The 9,452-nt window shown below is 36.3% G+C and overlaps 1 pseudogene; it reads left to right on the forward strand.

Moving 5' to 3' along the window:
- The first annotated feature begins 3,388 nt into the window (after positions 1 to 3,388).
- LOC112175879 lies at positions 3,389 to 8,871 on the forward strand (annotated as a pseudogene).
- The last annotated feature ends 581 nt before the right edge of the window (positions 8,872 to 9,452 follow it).

Here is a 9,452-nt window from a genome sequence, read left to right on the forward strand (position 1 = left end):
TGTTGTCTAACAGCGGCTTGGGAAATTGGAGTTACTTAATCTCAGTCATTCACTCCTCCTAAAACAATCACCAGACTTTTCACAACTCCCAAATCTACAGTATTTGATCCTTAAAGACTGTGTGAATTTGCCAGAGATTGACAGGTCCATTGGACTTCTTTCTCAACTTGCCTTGCTAAATCTTAAAGGCTGCACTAAGCTCAAGGACCTTCCGGAGGATTTTTATATGTTGCGTTCTGTTAGGACTCTTGTTCTTTCTGGCTGTTCGGGATTTGAGAAATTGAGCAAGCATATAGGAAAAATGGATTCTTTGAGAACTCTTGTTATAAGTGGCACAGCCATAAGTGAAGTACCATCCTCGATAGATGAATTGCAATACCTGGACTTTTCATCTCGACGAGGCCTGAGTGGACTAAAACGATTTACCCAGGATGAGACATCAGGACCTAGCCAGGATGAGACATCACAACCTAGGCAGCGTTTGGTAAAGGTTAAAACACTTGCTTTTCTATTAAGCAGAACTGCAGAAGCCAATGAAGAGCAATAATGTTCTAAAAAACGGCCTAGGTGGCCGCCTAACCGCTCGGATTTTGGCCCAGAACGTACGTGCTGGGCTACTAGGCGGCAGCCTAGGCAGGCTAGGCGGTGCTGCTAGGCGGAGACTAAGGCTATGTTTGGGGGGGGCTTTTTAGCTCCCCTGCTTATAAGCACAAGAGGACTATGCGTTTGGTTAGCTGACTTATGCTCAGCTTATTCGAAAAGCCACTGCAGCTTCTCGCGAAAAGGAGAAGCTGCCTGACCCTAGCTTTCAGAAGCTAGAAGCCAGCAGCTTACTGTAGCGGTACTTACTGTAGCTAAATGAATGTTTCAAAATGACAGATTCTATCCTCCCTTGGGAGAGGCAATCACGGATTGCCATCAAGCCTTCGAGATGAGATCAGAGGCCGCACAGCATTTTCATCTCTATCCCATCTCCACTCTCCCTCTGGCGCCGCCTCAGCCTCTCATCACGAAAACCCAAGCACAGAGCAATCGAGCCAAACACCATCACATCATGACCTGAACCCACATCCTTCCCCAATTTCAGATCGGGAAGCCAGCTTTTCTTCATCCTCTCTTCACTACAGAACGCATCCTAGTGAGAAAAAGCTAGTTTGTCTCTCTTGATTTTCGATCTCCCAAGTCAATTTTTCTTTGAGCTTGGTTGAATAAAATTTCAAAAACCTGTTTGGGTTCTAGTATTCATTTCAATTTCAAGATTATGTGTGTGATTTACAAACTTGGGTTTGATTTCTGGGCAACAAAACGTATGATTTGGTTGAATTTGTTTTTCAGACTTCATGTGCTTGTGATTTTGTTTGATGGGTTTAATTCCTCTTCTATGGTTTTGGTATTCAAGCTCTTGTATTTAGTATTCAAGCTTTTGGTATGCAAGTTGATGTGGTTTTCGTGTATGATACATTATAATCTTGCACCTCGGGTTTGATTGCTTCTGATAGGGTTTGCATTTTATTGATGCTTTTGAGTGTAAGAATTTGAAATGAATGTGAACAATTGAAATTGAAATATGTACAAAAAGGAATTGAAATTGAAATATGAACAATTTCTGTTTGAACAAAAAGGTCAAGAAATTGAAATATGAACAATTTGTGTTTGTTATAGTGTAACTGCTAAAAAGTAGTGCAGGGCTAGCTATCCTCATAGCTTAGAAGGATATATATATACACTTTTAAGCTACCCATACTTATAGCTTAGAAGTACATGGAGAGAGAGAGAGAGAGAGAGAGAGAGAGAGAGAGTTTAATGCTTTAGCCAATTAATAGGCATCTCTGGTTACAAGAGGCAGCAGACGTTATGTATCTGCATGATGAAAAAATTGCAACAGTACACTACAGCGTACATTCCACAGTACCATGTATGAAAATTATATATTATCATCTAGCTTCTTTGAATCTTTTGGAATGGTTTCAGTGGAGCAATCATGTTATGTTCATGGTTCACAAAAAAAAAATGAAAAATAAAAATGTTGATCGATCATGGCTAACAGACCCAGCTAGCTCCTATTGATCTTATCAGCTTGTCTAGTTTAATTAGGAGAATGCATGGAATTAAGGCAATACCGTCTATGTCTATATGTTACTTTTGTTAATGAACTCAAGGTTGTTTATGATCTTTCAACTGCATATATTTATTTTATTTTTATTTTTAAATAGCTGGGTCAGCCTAACCGTAAGCATATTTCTCGTAGGTGCTCAAATTGTGATGAAGAAGAAGACAAGGAAGTTGGTTGGAGATACCTTCATGGTGATGTTTTCAGACAACCTTCAAACATACCACTGTTTTGTGCCATCTTGTTCAAGATCCAAAGACACCGATCTGGAAAACCTCAGAAAGGATGTTATTCATCATTCTTGAATTATTGATATGGATTTTGAAATACCAAAGTTTTGTACAGATACTTGATTAGATTCAAGCAGATCCTATTGTTTCATTAGTCCATTTGATCAAAGAGAACTAATTTGCATTTTTTGATATGGTTGTTTGGTTGTTCTCTGGTGACTTCTCTTTGCACTTGATTTGGTTGGATGACAAAATTTTTGAAGTTGGTTTGTTTGCTAATTTGTTTAGGCTCTTTATATTTGTAACATATTTGCTTACTTAATGCGAACCAAAAACTAATTGTTATTAATGTTACTAATATATTTGTATAAGTTATTTTTAAAATTGTCCAATATTAATCATATATGGTCACCATGATTTATAAAAATTGAAAGTTAACAAAAAGTAATAAGGACATAATAAAGATTAAAAATAATAACAAGAGCATTTGAAGAACTTTGTATTACCAAACAATCAAAGCAAAATAATCTCTCATGTCCAATTTGGTCATTCCACAAACAAAAAGCACAAGCCAGTTTGATTTACCAAACACTTTGCCACTGCTGCTGCCACTGACAGCTCTTATAAAAAGCCAGTTTATTAAACACTCAGCAGCTTTGCTTTTCAGCCACTTATTCTCAGAAATAAGCAGAAGCCAGCTTTTCTGAAAAGTCCAGCCATACCAAACATAGCCTAAGGGGGCTAGGCGGTTCTAGGAGGAGCCTAGGCGATACTAGGCGGTCGTAAATCCTAATTTATTCTATATTTTGACTATTTTTATATTTATAATTAATTTTTAGACTTTAAATATTGTTATTTATATTATTATATGTCATAAAAATAATTTAAATTTTTTTTTAAAAAAAACTGCCTAGTCTCTGTCTAGGCCCCTACGCGTTAGTTCTCGGGTCACCGCCCGACTGGCGCTTAGCGTTTTTTAGAAGCTTGATGAGGAGTAACTTATGGGAAGCGGCTTATCCAGTTATCCTACTGTAGCGGAACAAAGTAAATGAAACTCTCAAAATGCCAGCTCAGCGTCTCTTTGAAAAATTACACTCTCATCCATTTCTCTTTGTGATATCTCAAATTTCAGTCTGCTCAAACGGTGACTAATAATCACCACGCCATTCATGGGGGTAGTTCATCAATCATGGTTCTCCTGGTACATTTTGTTTTTGAGATTTCAATTTTAATTTCTTTTTGCCGATTAATTAGGTTTTCATTGTGTGCTTTTGATTTGGGAATATCAACAATAGATTGTTTCATTTGTGGGTTTGATTTTTCATCTTATAAATAGGTGAGTGGCTTCTTCCATGTAACAGAGTTTTTCAATTTCCAGCAAATTTTGTAACTTTTTCTAGTGTTCAAGTGTACATTTGATTCGAATTTTAGATTTGGGAATTCTGTGAATTTATTCAGCGAAATTTGTTGCACCGAGAGGAAATTGATTCCAGGCAGATCCAATACAAGTCATTTTCTTCTTGTTATTCTTCCTGTTTTGTTCGAGCAAGTTATAGGTATGAGGGATTGGGTAGAATGCATGCCAAGTTTTTCCCAAAACCCAATGATCTCCTACTCTTCAGCTCTTTCCTATTAGTAACTTCCATGATCATTTTCAATTAAACTCTTATTTTTTGATCTTATGTGTTGTTTAGCCTAGTAGGAGCATCACGTTTTTCAAGTTTTTGGAAGAGTATTTCTTTTGAAGCCCTGAACTTTAAAATAGCCTTCCTACAATTTGAACCAGTTATTAGTTGAGAATTAGCCTCTGCTTATATCACCTCCCTATCAAAACCATTGTTATACCTATATAAGAACAACCTGTATTGTATACTTATATATAACTATAAGTGTGTTTTTGATGCAGCTTCAATTATGAAATAGAAATTCAGGCATAGATCTGGGGAGTATTAGTTCTGGAATAAGCGTGTCTTATAAAGCATTAGTTTTGTAATAATTAGATAATAACAGGCTGTATGTTGAGACATTAAGATTTGATTTGAGATCTGTACTCTGTTTAAATTTAATTGTGTCCTAAAATAAATGCAACATAAATCATAAAATAAATGCTAGGCTTCTTGATTTCCTTCGCGCTTTACTGCTTTCTTTCACCCAAATCGATTTCTACGCTTCTTTCATTCTCGTAGTATTAATTGAATTGCTAGCTTCTTATCACTTGTTAGGTCTTTGTCTGGTACCAATTGGTTGTTCATGATCTAGTTGCACTTTGAGCATTGTGCAATAATGCATTGATCAGCTGTGAAAGCATATAAGTTGCTACCTTTCTACATTCTTTATTGTTCCTATTTTCTACGAGTAGAAATATTGGTATTTTTGCAGCCGTAAGTGTTGAGAAGTTATGTCCTCCTGTTTTGAGGGGTTAAATATAGTAGAAATCTTGATCCTTTTTCTGTGGGGTGTTTTTTTGAGGTACTTTATGTGTATCTTCTATTTACGTTGACTTTGAGGTGAACATTTGTTAAAGTATTCGATTCCCTGTACAATTTAGATGAGTCTGGCCGAGTCTCCAGTACACTCTTCTAGCATTGATGACTTTGCTGGGTTGCTTGAGAGAGAACTACAGTCCGGTTCTTTGGAGTCATCAACAGGGGATGAAGATGAAGAAGATAAAGAAGCTGATGGTGATGATGATGGCAGTGATGTTGAAACTGAGAGCAGGTGTGGAGATTTTCTTTGTCTCGTGTTTAATGCAGTAGGAGAGTCTATTAGATACTACAATTTGTGTAAAACTAAAAGTCAAAGTTGTATTTGAAGCGGTTTAGATATGATTTGTGACTTGCATTACAGGATAAAAAGGCGCAAAGGAGATAATTTGGAAAGCGTAGAGGAAACTAATGGGTCGATTTCACAAGGACGTCCAGAACAAAAGTCAGGTAACATATTGATATCTTTTGGATTCTGTTGTGTTTTTGTTTTATAACCCCAAACACTGGAAGAGGACTTCTTGATACTGTACAAAGTGTTCTGAACTGTCTCAGATGACGCATACATAAGACCAACTTAGTTGGTGAGGGCGCTTTTGTTCAAAGGCTTACTACAGTGCTCCTATTCTCTCATTTTTGTTATGTTTATCTACCTATTGGTCTATTTTCCTGTATATTAAAAATTGGTGAAAGCTGAAAAGTTGAGTGCAGTTATTGTTGGCTATATATATATAGATGTATAACAGATGTTCAAATATGAATCAAGTTTATTGGTTGTTTGTCTAAAGACTTGATGAACTGCTTTGCTGTTGACCTTGTTTGTTTTGATGAAAAACGTTGTTTGGTAGATTTTTCAAATTTACACTGTAGAACATTTTTATGCTTCAGTTATGATGATGAAAAAGTTTTATGGTATTTCATAACAATGTCAGAAGAAGAAGAAGAAGAAGAAGAAAAACTAAGGAAATGCTTATTTTCTGGCAAAAGTGTTCCGGAGGAAATGTCTTTCCTGTTTAAGAAAACATAAAAGTTTTTTCCATTGGGAAACTTTTCCACTAGTATTTTTTTTCTCTCTAAGAGACAAGCAGATTATTTGGGAAAAGTGAATGTACCATGTATTCAGGTATTACTATGCGATTCAACCCCCACAAAAATGAGTGTGTTTGCTTGTGTGTGTGTAGCTGAGAAGGCTAGAGAGTAGAGAGTACATGTCTAATAACCATCAAGTTTTCATTGCTTTGAACACTGGATATTATAACTAATAAACATCCGAGTGTTAAATTGCTTCAAATATGATTTTTTCTCAACCTCAAAGAATATAGCTACTCTTGTCCTATTTTTGAACTCTTCTTGCAATTATGTGCAGAAGCATCTGCAACGGAGGATATGTGTGCACATCCTGGGTCATTTGGAGATATGTGTTTTCTTTGTGGCTAGAGGTTGATTGAGCAGTCCGGTGTGACATTTGGGTACATACACAGGGTATTGCCTGGATGACCAGTTGAAATTCGAAATGTTTGAGTGGTTTGGTTTACTAGAAGTATACATGCATATGGTTTTCCATAATTTAGTTTGTACGGCACTATTCTTTCACATTAGCTGTCTCCTGTGATTCATGATTTACTGAAGCCCTCATGCAAAAAATAAATTTACTGTTTGGAAACAATCATAACCATTGCATGCATTCATTATTTGTCCTAGTCAGGTCTGACTTGTTAAGTTGTTATTCGTTTACTAATCGCCTGATGCAATTATAAATTTACTATAGAAAATATACCTATCCAGCATGTATCCATTTCCATATATTGTAGCTTTATTTTGCATTATTAGATATTGGAAGTGATACAGTGTGCTACATTTTCTTGTGCAGGGATTGAGACTTAATAATGATGAAATCGACCGGTTATGCAACACAGACATTAAGAAATCGCTAAATAATAAGAAACTTTATTTGGTACTGGATCTTGATCATACACTGCTAAATTCCACCCAGCTGAATCATATGACGGCAGAAGAAGAATATTTGATGAGGCCACCAGATTCGCTGCCAGGTATTTTATGTAGTCTTTTGAAGTTTTTCTTCTTGTGTACCATCTTTAGTGCTTCATTTTTACACATTTCTTGGTTGCTTGGGTGCATGCTTGTAAATTTACCCTAAGGATTATTGACTAGAATCTTTTGATTTTGCTTGCAATATGATACTTTCAGATGAGTTGAAAGGCAGCCTTTTCAGACTGGACTTTATGTATGTGACGACCAAGTTAAGGCCCTTCGTTAGGACATTTTTGAAGGAAGCCAGTGAAATGTTTGAAATGTATGTATACACTATGGGTGATTGAGCCTATGCATTGGAAATGGCCAAGTTGCTTGATCCCAAAAAAGAGTACTTTGGTGATAGGGTGATATCACATGATAATGGTACCCAAAAACATCCAAAGGGTCTAGATATTGTGGTTGGGCAAGAAAGTGCTGTTTTGATACTGGATGATACAGAAAATGCAAGTTTTTACTTGTTAATACTGGAAATTTTAAAGTGCATTCATATCCAGTTAACCTTGTTAAAGGGGAGCCAATTTTTGTGGTTTAAACAGAATTTCCCTTGAAGAACTTTGTTTGAAATTGTCATAATAGCATCTTCCACCCATGGGTTGCCCAGCTAGTTATATTACCTCTCATTGAACTAGCTTAACTGCTTAATGTTATAACAATATATATTTTTTAAAAAGAAAAGTTCAGAAAATGAACTTTTTATTATAGATTTTATGTTTTGATAGAGTCACAAATTAATGATCTCTGCATGTTTTATATTAAACAATTCTTTCTCGAGCAGTATGATAGAATATGTTAAAACAAATTTAATACAAGTAAATTATGTTTTGGATACACTAGCTATCATTTTAATGATGTGTGAATTTGTTAATCTTCTGATAGGTTCTCGATGTTGCTATCTGTTATTGTAGGCATGGATAAGGCACAAGGACAATCTAATTTTGACGGAAAGATATCATTTCTTTAGATCTAGTTGTGCCCAATTTGGGTTCACTGGTGAGTCTCTTTCAGAGTTGAAGAGTGATGAGAGTGAGCCTGAAGGAGCTCTTGCAAATGTTCTTGACCTTCTTAAGCGAATCCACAAGTTTTTCTTCTATGTAAGTACATCTTGCTGTCTCTATTGATTAAAGTATGTGGTGTTGTTGGGTACTAATCCATTGTTGGTGAACTATCTTGTAGGAATTGGGAGGCAATCTTATAGATAGAGACGTAAGGCAGGTGAATATTGCGTTGACTAAAACTTCACCTCTTTCCTTTCTTTCTTATGTTTGATATATATATTATTGGAGAGCTTTGCCTCTACTACTTTCAGTTCTGACAATGATATTAATAGGATATCGGTATTCTTGTATGTTCTGAAAACTGTTAGGAAGGAAGTCTTGAAGGGGTGCAAAGTTGTTTTCAGCCGTATAATTCCTTCAAAAGTCCAGGCTGATACTTATCATCACCTGTGGAAGATGGCGGAGCAGCTGGGAGCCATATGTTCAACCGAAGTGGATTCATCAGTGACCCATGTAGTTGCATTATGTGGCGAAAGCAACCTGAAGACGAAGTTTCCTGTCACTGAAATGAAATCGAACACACCCAAAGCCAGTGATTTGCTATTTTTTGGATATGACTAACCCCTGTCCTTGTTGTGGATAAGTTGAAGTAGAAACTTGGGCGGTAGATCTTTTCTCACAAATGTGAGTTTTGATGCTGATTCAAAACTAGAGCACCAGAGAGCAGCTGCTTTTACTCTGAATTTGTAATATAGATACACAAGACCCGATTTGTCTGACAAGAAGAGCAGATATGTTAAGGCAGTAGGAGGATATGGTGGTATGCACATTTTTAACTACTTTTTTTCTCCGCAGCTGCTGATCTGTCATCATTACAGCTCTTGTAGTTCTAACAGTTCACCGACTCATGTCTATTGATTGTACAAGAATCACTGAATCAGTAGCAACACCTTTTTGCTATCATAATATTGATTAGAATAATATTTTCTTCAATTTAATGGCTGGTTTGTAAACGTGTTTATTGAACAGATAAATCATCAAATATGGCCGATGTGTTTTTTCTTTGAAGGGTTTATATTATGGATGGACTTCTTCATCCTCCATCCAGTTAAAGTTTGTTATTATCAGTCATTCGCATGACCTAAAACAATCACCAGACTTTTCAAAACTCCCAAATCTTCAGTACGTACGTATCTGATCCTGAAAGACTCTTTGTGTGAAATTCACCAGTTCATTGGAGATCTTAAAAACCTTGCCTTGGTAAATCTCAAATACTGCATAAGGCTGAAGGATCTTCCAAGGAGTTTCTATGAGTTGAGAGCTATTGAAAGGCTTGTTCTTTCTGGCTGTTTGAAATTTGAGAGATTGGATACCGGCATTGGGAAGACGGTTGACAACTCTTCTTTTAAATGAAATAGCCATAACAGCATTGCCAGCCTCCATAGGAAGATTGAAGAACCTGAAACTTTTCTCTACTTAGCCTTGAAAATAGTTGCAAATATTCTCCTCTGGCTTCCTTGAGAGCATTACTGTTTCCTGGCTGCAATTTAACTCATGATGCAATTCCTAAGGATCTTGA

Source organism: Rosa chinensis, chromosome 7 (genome assembly GCF_002994745.2).
Source record: "Rosa chinensis cultivar Old Blush chromosome 7, RchiOBHm-V2, whole genome shotgun sequence".
NCBI classification, from domain to species: Eukaryota; Viridiplantae; Streptophyta; class Magnoliopsida; order Rosales; family Rosaceae; genus Rosa; species Rosa chinensis.